This window comes from Triturus cristatus, chromosome 6, assembly GCF_964204655.1.
Source record: "Triturus cristatus chromosome 6, aTriCri1.1, whole genome shotgun sequence".
Lineage (NCBI taxonomy): Eukaryota > Metazoa > Chordata > Amphibia > Caudata > Salamandridae > Triturus > Triturus cristatus.
The window spans coordinates 616,750,173-616,774,460 of NC_140589.1; positions in this window are offsets into that span (position 1 = coordinate 616,750,173).

A 24,288-nucleotide genomic window follows, 5' to 3' on the forward strand; every position below is an offset into this window, starting at 1 on the left:
AGCCCCCGGGTGGGCCAAATCCCGGGGGCAAAATCTTTATAATTTAGTGGGGGAGGGGGGCTATTTGGCCCCCCTCCTGGAGCCTTCGAGGGCTTCGGGGACCGCCACCCCGCAGGGCCGGCTCCTACAGTGTCTTGGGGTGCCCACCCCCAGGACACTGTTGTTTGCTATGAGAGGGCGGGAGTCTCCCACCCTCCCATAGCAAACTTCGTTAGGATTTTGAAAGAGAGAGCAGGGAAACCTGCTCTCTCTTTCAAAATCCAAACGATATTGCTTTTCCACATGGGGAGCTGCATGTCAGCAGCTCCCCATGTGAAAAAGCAATGCCGGCTCCCGAAGGACGCGGGGAGCCGGCTCGGACCGTGGGGGCATTGGGGCTCCCCCCACGGTCCCCAACGTTTTTTAATAAACCCCCGGGGATAATAAAAATTAGTGATAGGGGCTATTTTTTTTTTTTACGGTAAAATTAGGAGTTGCGCATCCTAACGCGTTGGGTGCACGATTTCTCTCGCTTTGGGTGCGCGGTTCCCAACGCGTTGGGTGCACGGATCCAAGGGGAAAAAACTGACATTTTTGGGAGATAAACATCAAGCTTAAGTGTTTTGTTCTTGAGTGGCTTTAAAAAGAGCCGTTGTGTTCATTGAGAGTTTTTGGTACTTATAAGTAAGTACCTATACAGAGTCTAAAGTTGTTGAGGAAGACTCTGTTTCCTTCATCAGTAAAGTGTAGTCCATCTCTCCTATACATCTCTTGCATATGAAAGCGCAGATTGTTATTGTAAATGGACCCCATTCTATAGTCTCGGAGAAAAGCAGAAACAGATTTATTCACATGTTTCCTAGCTTTCTCAATTTGTGGACAAAAATGATTGGACCAGTTCCATTTCTGCCTTTGGCATATGTTAGAATACACAAAGGCAGTTTTGGGAAAAAGTTAAATCAATTCTGCAAAGGTGTCCTTCATAAGCATTTCCAGACCTACCCCAGTCAAAGTGCCTAGGTCATTGCCACCACAGTGCACTATTATGAGGTCAGGGTGTTGGATATGCATAAAGGATTTTACCAATGGCATCAATTGGTGCCACTTTAACCCTCTGTGTCCAATCCATTTAATGTCTACATTTGGCAAACCTAGGTCTTTGTGAATGCCTTTGTTTTCTGCATACCTTTGGCTCCAGAAAAAATAGCTGTGTCCACAATCCACACTCTACGCATCTTGAAGGGAGATCTGGATGCACTCAGATGGTTTCTGTAAATGAAATGGCAGTTTGAAAAGTAAGATTTTTCTAAAATGGTGGCTAAGATGCAGTTTTGAAAAAAGACAAGAAATCATTGGTTGTTTGACAACCTACACTGAAAGGTAGGTGCTCCCAGGACACCCCCGCACCGCACGGCCACCAGCTGCTGCGTGTGCCCCCCTGCCCGCAGCCTCTCTCAGCCTCGCTGAGCCTGCCGCCTCTTCCCCCCCCCGGGATCGCTCTCCCTGCCTGTGTGCTGCCGCGCTTATTCTGCCACTGTTTCTGCATTTTTCTGTCGCTGCATTGTCCACTGTTGCTCGTTTTTGCTCCCCCTGAGCCTGTGATTTAATTTTCTTTCCCCGTGTTTCCCCTGTGACCCCCGCCCCGCTCCCCGCTTCACGCCGCCGTGCCAGCGGCCACGCCCCCTTTCCTTTGTGTACCCTCCCCGCTCCCCGCCTCCCAGCTCCTCCCTCCCTCACACTTGGCCATATATGGCAACCGTGCAGTGCAGGTGAGTGTGACCTGCTCCCAGGACACCCCCGCACCGCACGGCCACCAGCTGCTGCGTGTGCCCCCCTGCCCGCTGCCTCTCTCAGCCTCGCTGAGCCTGACGCCTCTTCCCCCCCCCGGGATCGCTCTCCCTGCCTGTGTGCTGCAGCGCTTATTCTGGCACTGTTTCTGCATTTTTCTGTCGCTGCATTGTCCACTGTTGCTCGTTTTTGCTCCCCCTGAGCCTGTGATTTAATTTTCTTTCCCCGTGTTTCCCCTGTGACCCCCGCCCCGCTCCCCGCTTCACGCCTACGTGCCAGCGGCCACGCCCCCTTTCCTTTGTGTACCCTCCCCGCTCCCCGCCTCCCAGCTCCTCCCTCCCTCACACTTGGCCATATATGGCGACCGTGCAGTGCAGGTGAGTGTGACCTGCTCCCAGGACACCCCCGCACCGCACGGCCACCAGCTGCTGCGTGTGCCCCCCTGCCCGCTGCCTCTCTCAGCCTCGCTGAGCCTGACGCCTCTTCCCCCCCCGGGATCGCTCTCCCTGCCTGTGTGCTGCAGCGCTTATTCTGGCACTGTTTCTGCATTTTTCTGTCGCTGCATTGTCCACTGTTGCTCGTTTTTGCTCCCCCTGAGCCTGTGATTTAATTTTCTTTCCCCGTGTTTCCCCTGTGACCCCCGCCCCGCTCCCCGCTTCACGCCTACGTGCCAGCGGCCACGCCCCCTTTCCTTTGTGTACCCTCCCCGCTCCCCGCCTCCCAGCTCCTCCCTCCCTCACACTTGGCCATATATGGCGACCGTGCAGTGCAGGTGAGTGTGACCTGCTCCCACGACACCCCCGCACCGCACGGCCACCAGCTGCTGCATGTGCCCCCCTGCCCGCTGCCTCTCTCAGCCTCCCTGAGCCTGCCGCCTCTTCCCCCCCGGGATCGCTCTCCCTGCCTGTGTGCTGCCGCGCTTATTCTGCCACTGTTTCTGCATTTTTCTGTCGCTGCATTGTCCACTGTTGCTCGTTTTTGCTCCCCCTGAGCCTGTGATTTAATTGTCTTTCCCCGTGTTTCCCCTGTGACCCCCGCCCTGCTCCCCGCTTCACGCCGCCGTGCCAGCGGCCATGCCCCCTTTCCTTTGTGTACCCTCCCCGCTCCCCACCTCCCAGCTCCTCCCTCCCTCACACTTGGCCATATATGGCGACCGTGCAAACGCGCAGCGTTCACGCGCAGCGGGCACGACCTAAGCGCGACGAAGGTGCGCCAAAGGTAAGCCCGTCTGCGCCCGTCCGCATCTGGACCGCGCCCAGCGCCAGGACCCCTGGCCCCCGCAGGACGTACGACGCCACCACCCTCAACGCACTCAACACCGGCCGAATCCCGGGATGCTACCGAGCCACGCCGAGACGCACCCATGGACCCTTCAGCTGCCTCTCCTGCAAGTTCACCTGCATCCGGACCTGCACCGCACCCACCAAGCCGAACACCAGCAGCAACCTCCTGAAGTGCATCCTGCTCAACACCCGCTCCGTCCACAGACACGCCGTCCAACTATGGAACCTCCTCGACACCACATCTTCAGACGTCGCCTTCCTCACAGAAACATGGATGAACGCCTCCTCAGCGCCCGACATCGCCATCGCCATCCCGGAGGGCTACAAGATCACCCGGAGGGACCGAACAAACCAGACGGGAGGAGGCATCGCCATCATCCACAGGAACACAATCCGCATCACGACCAACACCGACGACACCCTGACAACCGCCGAACACCTGCACTTCCAGATCCACACCGACCCCAAGACCACCCTCAGAGGCACCCTGATCTACCGACCCCCGGGACCACGCACTCAGTTCAGCGAAGACTTCGCCGACTTCATCAGCCCGCACGCCCTCCCCTCCGCTGACTACATCCTCCTCGGGGACCTCAACTTCCACCTGGAGAACAACAACGACCGCAACACCACCTCCCTGCTTGACAACCTCGCCAACCTCGGTCTCAAGCAGCTGGTGACCACCGCCACCCACCTCGCCGGACACACACTCGACGCCGTCTTCTCATCCAGCAAGGACATCGTCTTCAGCCACGCCACCGGACTCCACTGGACGGACCACAGCTGCATCCACTTCAGCTTCAGAAGAACCACGATCCACCACCATCAGCAACAGGTTGCACGAAGAAGCTGGAACAAGATCACAGCCGACCAGCTTGCCGCATCCCTGAGCCAGCACCCTCCCGCCAGCTCAGCGAACCCCAGCCAGGCCGCCGACAACCTCACGAAGTGGATCAGCAACTGCGCAGACGACCTCGCCCCTCTGAGGACCCCGCCCAGCAGACCCGGCAGCAAGAAGGCCCCATGGTTCACCGACGAACTCAAGAGCTCCAAGAAGAACTGCCGAGCCCTTGAGAAAGCATGGAGAAGAGACCCAACACCAGACAACATGACCACCCTCAAGCTCGCCACCCGAAAGCACCATCAACTGATCCACGCCACCAAGAAAACAGCATTCAAGGAGCGGCTGGACAACAACGCACACAACAGCACGGAACTCTTCAACATCGTGAAAGAGCTCTCAAACCCCAACGCCGGGAACAACGACATCACACCATCACAAGACCTCTGCAACTCCCTCGCCTCCTACTTCCACAACAAGATCGCGGACATACACAACAGCTTCAGCACACTACCAGCGCTCCCCACGACCGCACCAACGCCCCCCACCACCACCCTCAGCGCCTGGATCCCAATCAGCACCGAAGACACCATCCGCACGATGAACTCCATCCACTCAGGATCTCCGACCGACCCCTGCCCTCACCACGTCTTCAACAAGGCCGACGCCGTCATCGCACCCCACCTGCGGGACATCATCAACACCTCCTTCGACACCGCCACCTTCCCTGAGAGCTGGAAGCACGCCGAACTCAGCGCTCTGCTAAAGAAACCAACAGCGTACCCCACCGAACTCAAAATCTACCGCCCCATCTCGCTCCTCCCGTTTCCAGCCAAAGTCATCGAGAAGACAGTCAACAAGCCACTGGCTGCCTTCCTCGAAACAAATGGTTCCCTCGACCCCTCACAGTCGAGCTTCAGGGCCAACCACAGCACCGAGACTGCCCTCATCACTGCCACCGATGACATCCGAGCCCTGCTCGACAACGGAGAAACAGCGGCCCTCATCCTCCTAGACCTCGCCGCGGCGTTCGACACTGTTTGCCACCGCACCCTAGTGCAGCGCCTCAGCAACATTGGAATCCAGGAGAAGGCACTGGAGTGGATCATCTCCTTCCTCGCTGGAAGGACACAGAGAGTCCGCCTACCCCCGTTCAGGTCAGAAGCCACCGAAGTCATCTGCGGCGTTCCTCAGGGCTCCTCGCTCAGCCCCACCCTCTTCAATGTCTACATGAGCCCCCTTGCAGCCATTGCACGCCAACACAACCTCAACATCATCTCTTACGCCGACGACACCCAGCTGATCCTCTCCCTCACCAACGACCCCGCCACCGCCAGAGCCAACCTACACGAAGGGTTGAAAGACGCAGCCGAGTGGATGTTGACAAGCCGCCTGAAACTGAACTCAGACAAGACGGAAGTCCTCATCCTGGGCTCCTCACCCTCCACCTGGGACGACTCCTGGTGGCCCCCCGCCCTGGGCACCGCACCCAAACCGACAGACCACGCACGCAACCTGGGCTTCATCCTGGACACCTCCCTCTCCATGACCAGACAAGTCAACGTCGTCTCCTCGTCTTGTTTCAACATCCTGCGCATGCTATGTAAGATCTTCTGGTGGATCCCCACCGAGACCAGGAAGACGGTCACCCAGGCCCTTGTCACCAGCCGCCTGGACTACGGCAACGCCCTCTATGCCGGAACAACCGCCAAGCTCCAGAAGAGACTCCAGCGAATCCAGAATGCCTCAGCGAGACTCATCCTCGACCTCCCCCGACACAGCCACATCTCCGGACACCTGAGAGACCTGCACTAGCTCCCGGTCAACAAGAGAATCACCTTCCGCCTCCTCACCCACGCACACAAAGCCCTTCACAACCAAGGCCCGAGTTACCTCAACAGCCGCCTCAACTTCTACGCTCCCACACGCCAGCTCCGATCAACCAGCCATGCCCTCGCCACCGTCCCCCGCATCCGAAGAGCCACAACAGGAGGAAGGTCCTTCTCCCACCTGGCCGCCAAGACCTGGAACTCCCTCGAGACCCACCTCCGCCTGACCCAAGACCACCTCGCCTTCAGGAGGCAGCTCAAGACCTGGCTGTTCGAGCAGTAGCGGACCCCCCCCCAAGCGCCTTGAGACCCTCCGGGTGAGTAGTGCGCGATATAAATGTCTTTGATTGATTGATTGATAGGGTGCATGTTTCTGTTTTTTAAATGCATAATTCTTATTGGTTAACAAAAACTGATTGAAAGGAACATTATATCTGATAAGCTGATATGTTGAAAAGTCAAGCACATGTGCTGTTCTGATTAGCAACCATGTGTACTGAACTTGTGACCTGTGTGCTCAGTTCAGTGTTCCATAACCTGTTTCTATAGTAACAGGCAGAAGGCAGATTGGGGGTAGGGTTCACATTTATGTCATTTGGAAAGGGTTGAAATTTTTAACCAATAGAAATGTGTGTTAGCTTTTGAATTTATGTGGGAAGGAATGTGATTTGATGTTTACATGTATATGTGTGGAAAATGAGAGGGAAACTTTGCCATTCTTTAGTTTTGCTGACAGGTGCACAGTGCAGAGATTCTGAATAAGAAAATCTGGTGTGTGACTGATATACTTCTTAATCTACAAAATAACTTGAAAGGTGAGTTATTTAATTGTGAGGGGATGTATGTGGTCTATTTTGATTTTAATCAGACTAATGTATTTCTCCTGCTAAAGTGCAGGGAGTACTTTTCTTTGTCTACAATCTTATTGACAGTGTGTGTGCATGTAGAAATCATTCTGTGATAAGCATTTGTGTATTTCATGTGTTTGCAGACAGATAACTGTGCTGTTTTAATATTTTGGTACAATTAGAAATCAGTCATTGTTTATGAATTTGCAAAATGAGTCATGTTTCTACACTAAAATGTAGTATTCGTAGATTAAGAAATGTGTTTTGGTATAGTGCAAGGGATAGTGTTGTTTGTCTAGAATCACACAGTGAGCCTGTGTGCATTTAGGAATCATTTTGAGAGAAACATTTTGGTACTAATCTGTAGTAGTAGATTTTCTGCAATGTGTGCAGTCACCATAGATCTTGTAGACTAGTAAATGTATTTTGTACAAGGGATAGTTGTCTGTCTACAATCACACTGTGAGTCTGTGTTTATTTGGGTAAGCATTGTGAGAGAAGCATTTAGTAAAATATGTATTTGCTTGCAGATAATTGTTTTAAAACCTGTCATGTTGTCAAGTTTTAATAGCATTAAAAGCCAGTCTTTGCTTGTGCATTGATAAAATGAGTCAGGCTTTGACACTAAAGTGTAGAACTTAAATATGTAGATTGTGTGCAGTCCCCTTACCCCTTCGAGAGTAGTGAATGAGTTTTAGTAAACTCCTAGTGATAGTGTTGCTTGTCTAGAATCACACTGTGAGTCTGTGTGCATTTAGGAACCACTGTGAGAGAAGCATTTGGTAACATCATGTATTTGCTGACAGATAACTGTTTTAAAACCTGTGATGTTGTCAAGTTTTAGTAGCATTAGAAGCCAGTCTTTGCTTATGCATTGATAAAATGCGTCAGGCTTTGACACTAAAGTGCAGTACTTAAATATGTAGATTGTGTGCAGTCCCCTTACCCCTTCCACAGTAGTGAATGAGTTTTGGTAAACTCCTAGTGATAGTGTTGCTTGTCTAGAATGACACTGTGAGTCTGTGTGCATTCGGGAACCATTGTGAGAGAAGCATTTGGTAACATTATGTATTTGCTGACAGATAACTGTTTTAAAACCTGTCATGTTGTCAAGTTTTACTAGCATTAGAAGCCAGTCTTTGCTTATGCATTGATAAAATGAGTCAGGCTTTGACACTAAAGTGTAGAACTTAAATATGTAGATTGTGTGCAGTCCCTTTACCCCTTCGAGAGTAGTGAATGAGTTTTGGTAAACTCCTAGTGATAGTGTTGCTTGTCTAGAATCACACTGTGAGTCTGTGTGCATTTGGGAACCACTGTGAGAGAAGCATTTGGTAACATCATGTATTTGCTGACAGATAACTGTTTTAAAACCTGTGATGTTGTCAAGTTTTAGTAGCATTAGAAGCCAGTCTTTGCTTATGCATTGATAAAATGAGTCAGGCTTTGACACTAAAGTGCAGTACTTAAATATGTAGATTGTGTGCAGTCCCCTCACCCCTTCCACAGTAGTGAATGAGTTTTGGTAAACTCCTAGTGATAGTGTTGCTTGTCTAGAATGACACTGTGAGTCTGTGTGCATTCGGGAACCATTGTGAGAGAAGCATTTGGTAACATTATGTATTTGCTGACAGATAACTGTTTTAAAACCTGTCATGTTGTCAAGTTTTACTAGCATTAGAAGCCAGTCTTTGCTTATCCATTGATAAAATGAGTCAGGCTTTGACACTAAAGTGTAGAACTTAAATATGTAGATTGTGTGCAGTCCCTTTACCCCTTCGAGAGTAGTGAATGAGTTTTGGTAAACTCCTAGTGATAGTGTTGCTTGTCTAGAATCACACTGTGAGTCTGTGTGCATTTGGGAACCACTGTGAGAGAAGCATTTGGTAACATCATGTATTTGCTGACAGATAACTGTTTTAAAACCTGTGATGTTGTCAAGTTTTAGTAGCATTAGAAGCCAGTCTTTGCTTATGCATTGATAAAATGAGTCAGGCTTTGACACTAAAGTGCAGTACTTAAATATGTAGATTGTGTGCAGTCCCCTCACCCCTTCCACAGTAGTGAATGAGTTTTGGTAAACTCCTAGTGATAGTGTTGCTTGTCTAGAATGACACTGTGAGTCTGTGTGCATTCGGGAACCATTGTGAGAGAAGCATTTGGTAACATTATGTATTTGCTGACAGATAACTGTTTTAAAACCTGTCATGTTGTCAAGTTTTACTAGCATTAGAAGCCAGTCTTTGCTTATGCATTGATAAAATGAGTCAGGCTTTGACACTAAAGTGTAGAACTTAAATATGTAGATTGTGTGCAGTCCCTTTACCCCTTCGAGAGTAGTGAATGAGTTTTGGTAAACTCCTAGTGATAGTGTTGCTTGTCTAGAATCACACTGTGAGTCTGTGTGCATTTGGGAACCACTGTGAGAGAAGCATTTGGTAACATCATGTATTTGCTGACAGATAACTGTTTTAAAACCTGTGATGTTGTCAAGTTTTAGTAGCATTAGAAGCCAGTCTTTGCTTATGCATTGATAAAATGAGTCAGGCTTTGACACTAAAGTGCAGTACTTAAATATGTAGATTGTGTGCAGTCCCCTTACCCCTTCCACAGTAGTGAATGAGTTTTGGTAAACTCCTAGTGATAGTGTTGCTTGTCTAGAATGACACTGTGAGTCTGTGTGCATTCAGGAACCATTGTGAGAGAAGCATTTGGTAACATTATGTATTTGCTGACAGATAACTGTTTTAAAACCTGTCATGTTGTCAAGTTTTACTAGCATTAGAAGCCAGTCTTTGCTTATGCATTGATAAAATGAGTCAGGATTTGACACTAAAGTGCAGTACTGAAATATGTAGATTGTGTGCAATAACATTAACCTCTTCCAGACTAGTGAATGAGTTTTGGTAAACTCGTAGGATAGTGTTGCTTGTCTAAAATCACACTGTGAGTCTGTGTGCATTTGGGTAAGGATTGTGAGAGAAGCATTTGGTAACATTGTGTATTTGCTGACAGATAACTGTTTTAAAACCTGTCATGTTGTCACGTTTTAGTAGCATTAAAAGCCAGACTTTGCTTATGCATTGATAAAATGAGTTAGGCTTTGACACTAAAGTGCAATACTTAAATATGTAGATTGTGTGCAGTCCCCTTACCCCTTCCACAGTAGTGAATTAGTTTTGGTAAACACCTAGTGATAGTGTTGCTTGTCTAGAATCACACTGTGAGTCTGTGTGCATTTGGGAACCACTGTGTGAGAAGCATTTGGTAACATCATGTATTTGCTGACAGATAACTGTTTTAAAACCGGTCATGTTGTCAAGTTTTAGTAGCATTATAAGCCAGTCTTTTCTTATTCATTGATAAAATGAGTCAGGCTTTGACACTAAAGTGCAGTACTGAGATATGTAGATTGTGTGCAGTACCCTTACCGCTTCCAGACTAGTGAATGAGTTTTGGTAAACTCCTAGGATAGTGTTGCTTGTCTAGAATCACACTGTGAGTCTGTGTGCATTTGAGAACCACTGTGAGAGAAGCATTTGAGCACTTGACATCTTTGCATACGCATAACTGCTTAAAAACCTTTCATGTTCTCAAGTTTTGGTAGAATTAGAATGCAGCCATTGCTTATGTATTCACCCAGGAACTTTCCTTGCAATACTGTAAACATTCAGTTAATATCCAAGTACTAATGGAGTGAGGCAGGCTGCTACAAACCCCTATCCACTATGCATGCAGGCCTCTAACCACCTACACACTTGTCTTTCACACCTTCAATATCCCAGTCAGTATTTATACAGTTTCCGCAAACACCCTGTTACTCCCCTTACACTTCTCCAGTGTCCCATTCAGTACCATGTACTAATCCATTTACTGCACCAAAAGCCAAACACTTATAAATTTGCTGAGGCACTCTCCTTGTACTTCTCTAATGATTCAGTCAGTACCCAGGTACTTATGTAGTGAACCCGGTTTTAGCACATGGACTACTTCAAATGACTATCCATTATGCATGCAGGCCTCTAACCACCTACAGAATTGTCTTTCACACCTTCATTTGCCCAGTCAGTATCTATATACTCCAATAAACACCCTGTCACTCTCCTTGCACACCTCCAGTGACTCATTCAGCAGCATGTACTAATCTATTCACTGCGCCAAAACCCCAAAACTTAAAAGATTTATCCAGGCACTCTAATGATTCAGTTAGTACCCAGGTACTCATGCAGTGACCCATGCCTTAGGCCATGGACTGCTTCAAATGTCTGTCCAGAATGCATGCAGGCCTCTAGTCACCTACACATTTGTCTTTTGCTTTTTCAATTAACTAGTCAGTATCTAGAAACTCCAAAAAACACTCTTTCAGTCCACTTCCACACCTCTACTGACTCATCTGGCACTATGTAATAATCTATTCACGGCACCAAAACACAAAAACTTAAAAAGCTTAACCCAGGCACTCTCCTTGCAGTAGTGTAATGATTCAGTCAGTACCGAAGTAATCATGCAGTGTCTGAGGTTTTAGCTCATGGACTGTTTAAACGTCTATCCAGTATGCATACAGGCCTCTAGTCACCTACACACTTGTCTTTGACTTCTTTAATTAACTAGTCAGTATCTATATACTTCAATAAACATCCTGTCACTCATCTTGCACTCATCCAGTGACTGATCCAGTACCATGTACTAATCTCTTCACTGCGCCAAAACTGAAAAACTGAAAAACTTAAAAGTTTTACCCAGGCACTCTCCTAGCAGTAGTCTAATGATTCAGTCAGTTTCCAGGTACTCATGTAGTGAACCATGCATTACCACATAGACTGCTTCAAATGTCTATGCAGTATGCATGCAGTCTTCTAACATACTATACACTTGTCTTTAACAGCTTTAATTCCCCAGTCAGTATCCATGTACTTCCAGCAAACATCCTGTCACTCCCCTTGCACTGTTCCAGTGACTTATTCAGCACCATGTAGTAATGCATTCACAGCGCAAAACTGAAACACTTATAAATTCACCCAGGTACGCTTCTTGCAATAGTCTAATCATTCAGTCAGTACCTAAGTACTAATGGAGTGAGGCAGGCCTTAGCACATGGATTATTCAAAGGTGTTTCCACTATGCATGGAGGCCTCTAACTACCAACACAATTGCCTTTCAGACCTTCAATTTCTCTGTCAGTATCTATAAACTCCAATAAACACTCTGTCACTTTAATTTCACACCTCCACTGACTCATTTGGCAGTAAGTACTAATCTATTCACTGCACTAGAATCCAAAATCTTAAAAAGATTCACCCAGTCACTCTTTTTGTAGTACTCTAATGATTCAGTCAGTACTCAGGTAGTTTTACAGTGATCCAAGTGTTACTCTATGGACTGTTTCAAACGTCTATCCACTATGCATGTAGGTCTCTAGCCACCTACATACTTGTCTTTCACACCTTCAATATCCCAGACAGTCTTCATACAGTTCCTGCAAACACTCTGTCACTCTCCTTATACTTCTCCAGTGACTTATTCAGCACCATGTACTAATGTATTTACTGCACCAAAATACAAATACGTATAAATTCATTCTGGCACTCTCCTTGCAATACTGAAATCATTCAGTCAGTATCCAAGTACTATTGGACTGAGACAGGCCTTAACATATGGATGGATTCAAGCACATATCCACTATGCATGTAGGTCTCTAATCACCTACACACTTGTCTTTCACACCATCAATATCCATGTCAGTATTCATACACTTCTAGCAAACACCCTGTCACTCACCCAGTGTGTCTCCTTATAGTACTGTAATCATTCAGTCAGTTAGCATGTAGTGTTTTAGTGAGGCAGGCTTTAGGGCATGAACTGCTTCAAAGTAGTTTGCACTATGCATGTAGTGTTTATTCCATCGTCATACTTGTGCTTCAGGGCTATAGTTTCTTAGTCAGTTTTTATATAAAATGTGTTTCTACGGTAATAGAATAGTATACATTTGAAAGTTATTAATATACTTTTATTTGTAATTCGTTCTTAGTCCTGAAGAAAATGAAACTTCTCATTATTGATGAGGTGAGCATGGTCTCAAACTTGATGCTTGCCTTTGTGCATTTAAGAATGCAGCAAATTCTTAAAACAGAGTATGACGTGTTATTTGGAGGAAAACACATCATAGTTTTTGGAGGTCTACTGCAACTGACTCCAGTAAAAGGACAACCGGTATTTAAAACACTTGTACATGAAGATACCAGAAAGTCTCTTGGTAGTGTTGGTAATGCGAACATTTTGACTTGTTTTGAATACCAAGAACTGACAACAAATATGCGACAGGCAAATGATGCTGAATATGGAAGTATTCTTCAAGATATAAGAATTGGAATTCTTACAGAACATGGCAAACAAGCTTTAGAGAGTCGATTACTTTGCAATGTGTTTCCAAATGAAAATGTAGTTCCTGCAAAAGTGTACATGAAAATTGCAGAAAATAAATCATTGATCTGCTTAATGCCAACACTGCGCGAGTGTTCTATATTCAACGAAGAACTATTGAAACTGGAAAATGAAGCAATTATAAAAATGGAAGCCATCGATAAAATAGAGCATGAAGGAATCACTATTATTTTGTCGGGAAAGTTGAAAACAAAACTGGATTCTTTAGAAAAAAAATATCTAAAACAGCTGGTTTAGAAAAGACACTATATGCATGTGTAAACTGTCGGGTAATTTTAAGGCGTAATTTGGATGAAGAAAAAGGTTTAGTTAATGGCGCAATGGGTAAAGTGGTGGATTTTGTTCATTATCGGAAAAAAGAAGGAATTGAATTTTTAAAAATTAAATTTGATCAGATTGAAGAAGTTAAAGAAATTGGTCGTTGTTCAGTTCGTTTTTTGCTTGTTAATGATTTATATGTCTCTAGGAAACAATTTCCATTTTCTCTGGCATATGCAGTGACTATTCATAAATCTCAAGGATTAAGTGTAGACAGTGCATTGGTGAACATTGGATCTACTGTATTTAAAGAGGGTATGGCATATGTTGCTTTGTCGCGAGTCAAAACATTATCTGGTTTGTTTTTGATTGATTTTGATGAGACAAAGGTTACTGCAGATGCAAACTGTGTAAAAAAGTGTAATAGGTTAAGAAGGGTGTATGCTCCAAATTTAGGTCAATATCCTGTATTTGAAAAGCGTGTGGTTGGTCGAAAAAGAAGGTTTGAGAATATCTGTTCTGAAGGTGTCGAGAAGGGAAAAGAACAAGATAATGTGATTGCAAGTAAAAAGAAATCGGACACTGTTGAAGAGATTGTTGGTTATCAGTTTGAAAATAGTTCAGGTGTCAACTGCTATGCTAATGTAGTGGTCAATGTTGCTTTTTTATCTTGAAGGTTTGCAAGAACAAATTATGCAGAATCGGCAAAAAAGATTTTGTTCTCTGTTGCATTCTGTTTATGAAAAATTGACAACAGATACAAGTAAAATACAATCTGTTTCAGATGTTCGTAATCTTTTGGATGTGTGTTCTGGTTCTACAAAATTTACACAAAATATCCAACAAGATGCTCAGGAATTTTTAATGTATATGCTTACCATTTTTGAAAATGAAGGTGTAGAAATAGAAAATATTTTTGGCCTTTCTTACAAATGGGAACATCATTGTGAAAATTGCATGTATACATGTACCACTAATGTAGACATTGAAAGATTTCTGTATTTAACATTACCAGACTGTAAATCAGTGTATTTCAATAAATTAGTTAAAGGTGCAAATCAAAACATGGAGTGTAGCCAATGTAAATCAGAAATGTTATCCACATTATTTTTAACAAAATATGGACAATACATAATTTTAATGATGCAACGTTGTACAGCTGATGGAAGAAAATTGGATACTTTAATAGAGCAATTTGTAGCAACACAACTATGAATATCAGGAAGGACTTTTGTAGCAATTGCAATAATTTTCCATGATGGTCCTTCCACAACATCTGGACATTACACTGCCTATCTAAAATGTGACAAAGGCTGGACACTTTGTAATGATTCCCAGTTGGTTTTCAAACAACGTTTGCCTAGGGAATTACCAAATTCCGACCTAATATTTTTAAAGTCAAAGTTTTAGGAAGATAATTCACTCTCTGAGGAATTTATTATTATAATTTAATAGGACTACCATTGGACAATTTACATAAAAAGGAGTGCAAAAATACCATTTGGCCCCAAGGAAAGGTATGTGTTTGAATTATGGACTTTTTTGTGCTCATTGACTCGGTGAATATTTTAAAGCAACAACATTTACAGTTTTTATAAGTTAAAGTTATAAAATGATGTTAGCCATAAGCATTTCATATATGTGTGATTTGTATTTTCTGGTATTTTACTGACAATAGCATGTTGGGGTTTTTTAAACAATCTTTTTGATTGTTTTTTTTTTGCCCGCTGTTAAGTAATGAGTACGATTGAAATCACTATTTCTAGTAAAATTCAATATATTCTGAGAACAGCAAAAAAGGCAAACAAATCACTTTGTTGAAATGATGCTGTGTTGTAAAAAAATTATTATTACATGTTATAACTATTTTTTCTTTCTTTCACAGATCCTAATTCTAAAATAAGAAATTTACATAAATTTACATAGCAAAAAAAATCTGAAAAAAATGTATACCATTTTTAATTTCTATTACTGTGAAGGCAAGTTTAATTAAGTATGAATATGCAGAATGGGCAGATATGCAAGAAGCTACAAAGTTTGAACACATTTTTAAAAACACTCTGTTTATACCTATGTAGTTTTGAAATCTCTCTGTTATCGGATATCATGTGACCTACAAAAAAACAGATTTGAGTGGTTCATAATATTTCCCATTGTACCTATTGAAGGATCGCAATCATTTCAATCATTCTTCTTTGAGCATCTTTACAGACAAAATTCTGTGCTTACCTTCTATCATTTGCAAGCAATTTCAAAAACAGAAATATGTCACTTTTTGTAACATAGTTATTGCACAAGATACTCTTTCATATTTACAAAGAGAGGAAAAGGCAATCTGTGTACTTTTTCTACTCCATGTAAATACAACCTCATCATACACACCACTTTGCATTGAAAGGGTGTTCTATAAGTGTTGTTGGGCATGATTGCACTGAATACTCATAGAACAAGACACATCTCCAGATTTATCAGAAATCATAAATCTCGATATGTGTGTGAATGCTGCACCATTCTCCAATTGGTGTACGAAAACACAACAAGGAGAATTGTTTTCATTTCTCCTCATTTTTAAATCTTCAATGCATGCTAAAATGTTCAGCATACATTGAAGGAGGAAAATTTGTTTTCTGATTGTTTTTGTGCAGGAAGGTGTGTCTTCCTGCACAAAAACAAACAGCACATGACACAGATATCCTTGCACTATGGTGCAAGGGTGCCTGTGTCACTACATGGCTGCAATTTAAGCAGCTGTGCAGAGAGAAGCATAGATTTGCAACATATTTATGTACATATGTTGCATCCCTGTGCTTCGGAAGTACTACAGCACACTGCAGTTAAAGAGGTTACTGTGTGATGCTGCAGCAATTCCTCATAGTTCTGCACTTATACATTCACCGTACCCTACTAATGCATTCATTCAGTCAATTACATACTACACATACATTCATCTAAACTTTCACACACTAACAAACAAATATAGCTCTTTTTTGAAACCAGGAAAGTTAGTTCTTAGAAGAACTTTTTTTTTTCTTCTTTTTTCTTTTATATATTTGTTTTGTTTATTTCAACGATTTTGTGATTTTTTTTTAAACAAAAAAAGGGAACATGAAGAACAAAAAAGTGAACTTTAGGAAAAAAAAAAAATTAACAGTGATGGTTTCTCTGCGCCCTGCAGATAAGCTCAACGGACTGCTCACCGTAACACAGCAGTTTGTTGCATTTAATGCAACTAATTTTAAGTTGTCCAAATTCGGGACGTATGTCCGGGTGAACAATAGTTGGCGGTGCTGTAGATGTACTTGCCACTGCCGGAGGAGGGTTGTGACGTATTCTTCTGCATTCTTCCATTGCCTGGTTGATGGGGTGGAGAGTCCTGAGGTGTTTCATCATGCTTGCGGTCCCGCAAGAGTATTTTTTAGTTGGATCTCCCCTTGATAGGACTCTCTGGCAAATTTTGCACGTCACCTTCGTTGCATTTGTCTTTGTTTCTCCATCAGGAAAGGTAAAAAATGTCCATACTACTGAACTATATCGTTGAGGGCGAGGAGCTTCTGGAAGAAACCCATCATCTGAAGAATGTTCTGAATCAGATGGTGCTTGCTGTCCAGAAGCCATTTTCTTTAGAATAAAAAGAATGGTAGCTGTGGAAATCTCCCCCAAAAAGTTCTTCTCTGCAGAGAGATGTTCCTCCAAAGAAGGTCAAAGAAGAATGATTGAGATGGGTGGGGTCTTTACAATAGTTAGAATAGTGAGTGTAGTGAACCAATCAAATCTCTTTTTTCCAGGTCACATGGGATCCACGCACCGTGCGCTTACGCAGCACGCACCCAGCGTGCATCCGCGAAATTTCATTTAAAAGGAATATAGGATTAGGAGTAAAAATATATTACTTTTATGAGTAGTTTAGAGTTTGTTTTCAATTAATATTCACATGAAATACATATATATATGTTTTTTTAAATGTAAAATATTTCGTGGGATTCGTGCACCCACCGCGTCATACACGCATATGACGTATCGCGGAAGCGTGCAAGCATCACGTAACGTGCATCGTACGTGTCGCGTAGAGGCTTGGAGTCGCGTACCGGTCATATTGCAATTGCGCACCAAACACGTACCCAATGCATACCGTATGTGGATTCTTAAGCGCAGGGATCGGGAACGGTGCGCATAGGGTGCGCGAATCCCCCCAAAAATTGAAAAAAATAAATAAAAAATAAAGTTTTGAAAATATAGTTTAAAAAATATTTGAAAAAATATAAAAAAATATTTAAATTTTTTTACAATTAAAAAAAACAATAAAAACAAATATTTTTAAATTTTTAAAAGAATTAATTGAAAAAATAAGTTAAACAAATGGTGATAAAAAAATATGTCATCAGTGATGTCACTGACCATGTCATGAGTAATGTAATATGTGACGTCATCAGCAGTGCATTGCGGGGGCACGAGTTATAGTCAGCGGAACTAACTATAACGGGGGAATTTCTAGGGTTTTGTTCGAGGGAAATGTCCAGCTAACTATAACGCCCCTGAAACCTATGGTTTTTTCAGTGAATATATATGTATATATATATATATATTCACTGAAAAAACCATAGGTTTCACACATGTTATAGTTAGCTGTACATTTCACTCGTAAAAAACCAATGAAATTGCCCCATTATAGTTAGTGCAGGCAACTATAACTCACGCGACCGCAATCCTCTGCTGATGCTAATACTGTATTTAGACACTTATTTGCCCATGTCTTCTTCCATTAAATTTTAGCTATACATATATTACAAATATTTTTTTTTCATAAAGACACATATGTCATCAGCAGAAGATTGCGGTCGCGTGAGTTATAGTTGCCTGCACTAACTATAACGGGGCAATTTCATTGGTTTTTTACGAGTGAAATGTACAGCTAACTATAACATGTGTGAAACCTATGGTTTTTTCAGTGAATTTGCAAGGTTTTTTAAATGCTAATTCCTAACTATAACGTGTGTGAAACCTATGGTTTTTTCAGTGAATTTGTACGGTTTTTTAAATGCTAAGTTACTTTACGCCATTCGTGGCGTTGCGCGCCCAGTTAACGCAGTTCGTTCCGTGCGCGCACGGTGCGCTTCGCGCACCGTGCGCGCACAGTGAGCACGCGGTGCGCTTCGCGCACCGCGCGCCCACTTTACGCAGTTAGTGCCGTGCACGCACGGTGGTCACGCGGTGCGCTGCAAGCACCGCGTAACCACATTATGCAGGATGGGCCATGTACGCACGATGCGCTTCGCGCACCGTGCGCACATGGGGGACATATTATGCGCATCTTTTTGAAATGTATTCGTTGTTAATTTTATATCTGTAATAAGCCATGCACAACTGGTGCCCTTCGGGCACCATTTGCACACGGGGTGGGGAAAATGTGGATTATTTTTTTGGTTTTTTAATTTTTACCGTACGCGTACGGTAAGCGTAATCGGCGAATTACCGAAAAAAAAAATACTTTTTTTTTTTGGGCTTGTGGGTTGTTTGGGGACCCCTATATCAATGCTGGGTGGTTAGGATGTCACGAAACTGCCTCTTTAGCCATTTTTTTGCTTCGTTTTTGCTGCCCAACTCAGAGAGCGAGAGAGAAAATGGCGGCCGTCGCTTCCTGGTTTCGACCGATTCGAATGTTTACTAAGATCTAAGAGCCAATCAAAATCGCGCTCGCGCACGCCACCGTACGCGTACGGTAAGCGCACCGTAAGCGCACCGTAAGCTGGCTCAGATATATATATTGATTTAAAGGCTATTTTCTCAGAATCTACTGAACAGATTTACACCAAACCTACAAAAGGCACTTCCTTGACCTGAGGACTACCTCGCTGCCAAATTTCAAGTAATTCTGTTCAGCCGTTCGGGCTGTAGCTGTGTCTAAAGGTCCTATGGAAAAATGCATGGGAAAACGTGTTTTGGGACCCCCCTTTTTTCTCAGCCCCCGCTTGACGAATCCCCCCGAGACTTTCAGGGTAGGAGCGGAGCGGAGCGCCCCACCTATTTTGAAAATTTTGCGAGGATTCGTCAACCGGCGCCAAAGTTATTCCAAATAGAATGTTGCGGATTTCCTATGGAAACGTGGTCCTAACTATAACTACCTACTGGCGACCGCCAGTAGGTAATATCCATATATATATATATGTATATATATATATATATATATATATATACATTGTACCAGTCCTGGTCACAGTGAGAAAACAGGCACTGACTCCATGGGTAAGTTGATCAAGGAGAAATATTTTTTCCGTTGTGATGGCCTAGACGCGTTTCGGCGGTCTTGTCACCTTCCTCACTACATCAGGCATCTCTACATCTGACAGGTTATATCTACTTCAAAGAGCACTGATTGAGCTAGTTGTCACAGCAACTGACTACCGGTCATAGACATAGAAAGATTTCAAGTATGTCAACCATGCATCTATATAACAATAAAGAGAAAAAAAGGTACATGTATATACACAAACATTGTCTTGTTGTTATCGCTATTCCTGCTAAATTACAACAATTAGTGTGCACATATCAACAAAAATGTTATTTATAATCGCTGCTGTGACTTTTAAGAATATATATATATAAATAGTGTATAAAAAAGGGGGTAATGAATGGATACCGGCATTCATTAATATATGCATATTATTGTGATAAAATACGATTGGCACGGAAGACGTTTAATCAGGAAAGGTGTCAGCTGCATTGTTAGACTCTTATAGTGGTGCTTGTATACAGATTTTATGTATGTATACAATGTATCCATACTTAACACAAATTACAGAGGGCATATCACGGTGCATTGAGTGGAGTCCCTAATGCTAGTGCAGTTACTAACTTGCGGGAGCACTGTTCACACCCAGTCTGGTGACTTGTCTCTGCGTGTGGCCCATTGGCCTCAGAAAAGCAGCTGATTTGCGAATACCGTCCAAGTGGGCCCTGATTACTGTCTTTGTGTGATTCATAGGATAGAATACATTAATAGCTGTATGCATCTGCCGGTAATACAATGAAAAAATCATCATCAAAAGAATCATATTTAACAAAATATAAATAATAAAGTGCCCTATATAAAACATTAAAAGAAATCTAACGTGTGAGAGCCTAACGCTACGGACAGGGTTGCGGTGCAGAACAAATGGCTTGGTAACTAAAGGTGTACATTTAGTGCCTCATCTGCATCATCCCATTTGGGATTCTGCTGTCTAGTAGTATTATATAGCGAGATTCTAATTTTCTGAGAGACAGTTGTTTATTTCCACCTCTGATGTTTTTGGGGACACTGTCAATTACGAAGAAAGAAAGTTCATCTGTTTTACCGCCATGGAAAGTGTTTATGTGTCTTGCGACTGGGTACGCTGGATCATCATGGTTAATGGCTCTCAGATGTTGCAAAATTCGTACATGTACGGGGTATATTGTACTACTCACGTACATTTTATTGCAAGTGCAGCGCAGGACATATACCGTGAAATCCGTCTTACAAGAGTAACTGCCACGGATTTCAAAAGGGGTGTTTCTGAGTGGTAGAGGAATGCTTCGGGTGTTAACACCACGGTTGCATGCTTAACATTTAAAGCATTTAAAAAAAACCTTTGCGGTTTGAGCCAGCCGGCTTCTTTGTCAAGCGTAGGTGCGTTGCATACTAGCTCTTGGCACACAGACTTTGCTCGTCTGAATGTAATTTGTGGGGGTTTGGTGAAGGTGCCGCCTATAACGGGGTCCCTGCGAACCAATGGCCAATGCTTGTGCAGTATCTTACGTAAGTTGGTGTGGTAGGTGTTGTACACTGTAATGAGTCTAGGTGATGTGTTTGTATCATTTTTCTCATTTTGTTTGCCTTTTTGAGATGCAGAGTGCAAGAGATCCTCCCTCTTGATGTTAGCACATTTCTTCTCTGCCTTAAACAAAGTCCGTTTGTCATAACCTCTGCTGCTCAGTCTCCCAAAGAGACCTTTCGTCGCTTCACTAAGGCCTGCTGTTGTGCTGCTGTTGCGTTTCATCCTTAGGCATTCTGCATAGGGTATGCTCTCTTTTAACTTGTTAGGATTGAAGCTACTAGCATGCAAAATTGCATTGCCGGATGTTGATTTTCTAAAGGTCCTAGACTGTATTTTTCCATGTTCTATGTACAGGTCTAGGTCTAGGAATTTAATTGACTCTTTACTGGTTATACATGTAAATGTTAAGTTCAAACAATTGTCGTTGATTTCATTAGCAAAATTCCTAGCACTCATTTCAGTACCTTGCCATAGAATGAATATATCGTCTATATACCGACATATAACTTCAAATTTTCAGACATAGGTGTGTGGTGTGTTGTCATGAGTACTTGCTCCTCCTACCAGCCCATATGCAAATTAGCATAGCTGGGGGCGAAGCAAGTACCCATGGCTGTGCCTTGTATTTGTTTATAAAAGAATCTATCAAAGATGAAAATGTTGTTGTCTAGGCACCATTCTGCCATTTGTAGTATCATTTTGGTATGTTGGTGTAACTCTATGGCTCTTTTACCTAGCTAGAACTTCATTGTGTTCAGGCCATTCCTGTGTGTAATGCTGGTATACAGACTTTGTACATCTAATGTCATGCATACATAATTTTCATTCCATGCATAGTCATAGATCTTTGTAAAAAAATCACCCGTATCTTTGATATAAGCAGGCAGTTCATGGACATGTGGCTGGAGAAAGAAATCAATGACTCTGCTAGTATTTTCAAACAGTCCCCCAATAGAAGAAATGATCGGTCTTCCGGGGGGGCAAAGAGGATCCTTATGAATTTTTAGGAATAAGGTATAGCTGAGGTGTTACAGGGTAATCATTCTTAATAAAGTCCATTTCGTGTTTGGTGATCAGTCCTACACCTTTCCACTCATATAATGCTGCATGGAATTTTTCTTTCACCCCAATGGTGTGTGGGGCGCTGATGCGGCAGTAGCAGTTTCTATCCTGCAACTGTGTCATGGCTTCCCTGTTATACATCTCTAATGGCCATAGGACTATGTTTCCCCCTTTATCTGACCATTGTACCACAATGTCAGTTCTTTGTTTGATGTTCTGCACTAGATTGGCATATTCTGTCCTTTGGTTGTGTTTAGTCTTGATAAACTCTCTCCTACTCATTAGAGCCAATTCTTTGAGGTCGTTGGTTATCTTGTCAGAAAACATGTCAATTCCATCTTTGGGCATCATGGGAGAAAAAATAGATCTCGGTCTAAAAGGAGTGCGTATGGTACCATATATGTCTATATCTAATCTGATTGCCACTTCCAGAGGTGATATTTGGCTAGGTGTTTCTCCATAGTCCAATTCTACCAGACCTTGCAGGAGGCTCATATTTGCCACAGAAAGGGTACCTGTGGCGGCAGTGTTCGTAATTTATGTCTCATTTTCCTTATCATTCCTCGTTGTGTTGAAGAAATGTTTACGCAGTTTGAGCTTGAGTGTGAACTGGTGTACATCTATCCTCGTTTGAGTGTAGTCAAAGTTCGTGTTTGTACAATATGATAATCCTAAAGATAAAATCCTTTTCTCATCTGGCGTTAAATCCATGGTTGATAAGTTGATTACTGTGTTATTGTTTTCAGTGTGTGCCATTATCTCCGTCTGCTCTTTCTGTATGTCATTTTTACGGCTTTTTGTTTTGTGTTTTCCCCATCTCCTGTCTTTTCTTCTCCTTCTTTTTGATTTGCAGTTTTTGTCTTGGATGGTTCTTGTCTTGTTGGTCTTGGTCTCAGGCTCATAATACGTTCTAGACGTAAAAAAACAAACTCCTGAAATGGTGTAGGGGCCCTGCGGTTCATATTGCCTAATGCCGCTCCTTCTGGGTCTGATTCTATTTCAGAACTCAAATCCGAGTCACTAGGGTCACTTATACGTAAGGGGTTCGCTGCTGAGGAACATAATTGCTGGCGGCGGATGTTTTCAATTTTTTTTGAGAAGGTATAGATTCTTCCGTTGAGATAGTCATTCCTATCACGCTGGAATTTCATGGCTTTCCTGTCTTTAATTATCTGCTCATGTTTCAGTATTCTTGTATTTATTTCTGCCAAATTTTTCTTTACATCATCTTGGTTATCTAATTTCTCCAGTTCTTTATAGATTTCATTTATCCTGACCAATAGCTTTTCACGGTCACTCGTGGCAAATTTAATCAGTATTTGTAGCATGTTTCTAGATGACTGCGCGCTGCTATCTGCCCACATCTGTATCATTGCAGGGTCTGGGTTCTCATATGTGGGCACCACAAAGATCCTCAGGCCTGAAGGAATACGGCCCACGTCTAGATATATCTGCAATTATTTACATTCCCACCACTTCGAGACCTCATTTCTAGGTATTTTTTCTAGCTCATTTGAAAGTCTTTTAAGATCACAGACTGGCGGTACCTCTCGCAATACATTACTGGTAGATGGTGTGGCATCACTTTTGTCAGTGTCACAAAATATAGCCAAAGCTGCCTCTTCCCGCTCCTTAACCCAGTCCTCGGCCATCTCTGGGAATTGTAATTCTTCTTTGACACCCACAGCCCGCACTCGCAAATTACAGGACTACCTCTCCCATAAGCCACCTGTAGGGATTATCGACTGCACACAAGCCTCACTCACGGGCTTACCTGAAGCTCGGATTGCCCTCTAGCGACCACGATATACATATACATATATGCAAGCTCCAAAAGACACCAACACGTTGCACTCTCGGTTAGGTGCCGATACTGCAGGGGTGCTCCCGCAAAATCAAATTATCGCTCCAAACTTCTCCTGGAATACGCCAAAGAAACAGCACTCATGAGGGCAGGTTCATAAAGTTTTATTGAACCACAGGCACAGACGCGTTTCTGCAACAGCCTTTCTCGATGTACGCCGGTATGCGCCAAAACCACCATTTTAAATACTTAATTAATTTTCCCATTTCCTTGCAACAACATAAACAAAGGACTTTTTTAATAGAGCTGTGTTAGACCCTACTTAAAGTTCCACCATTTTGGAGCTATTTCCGGATACGATG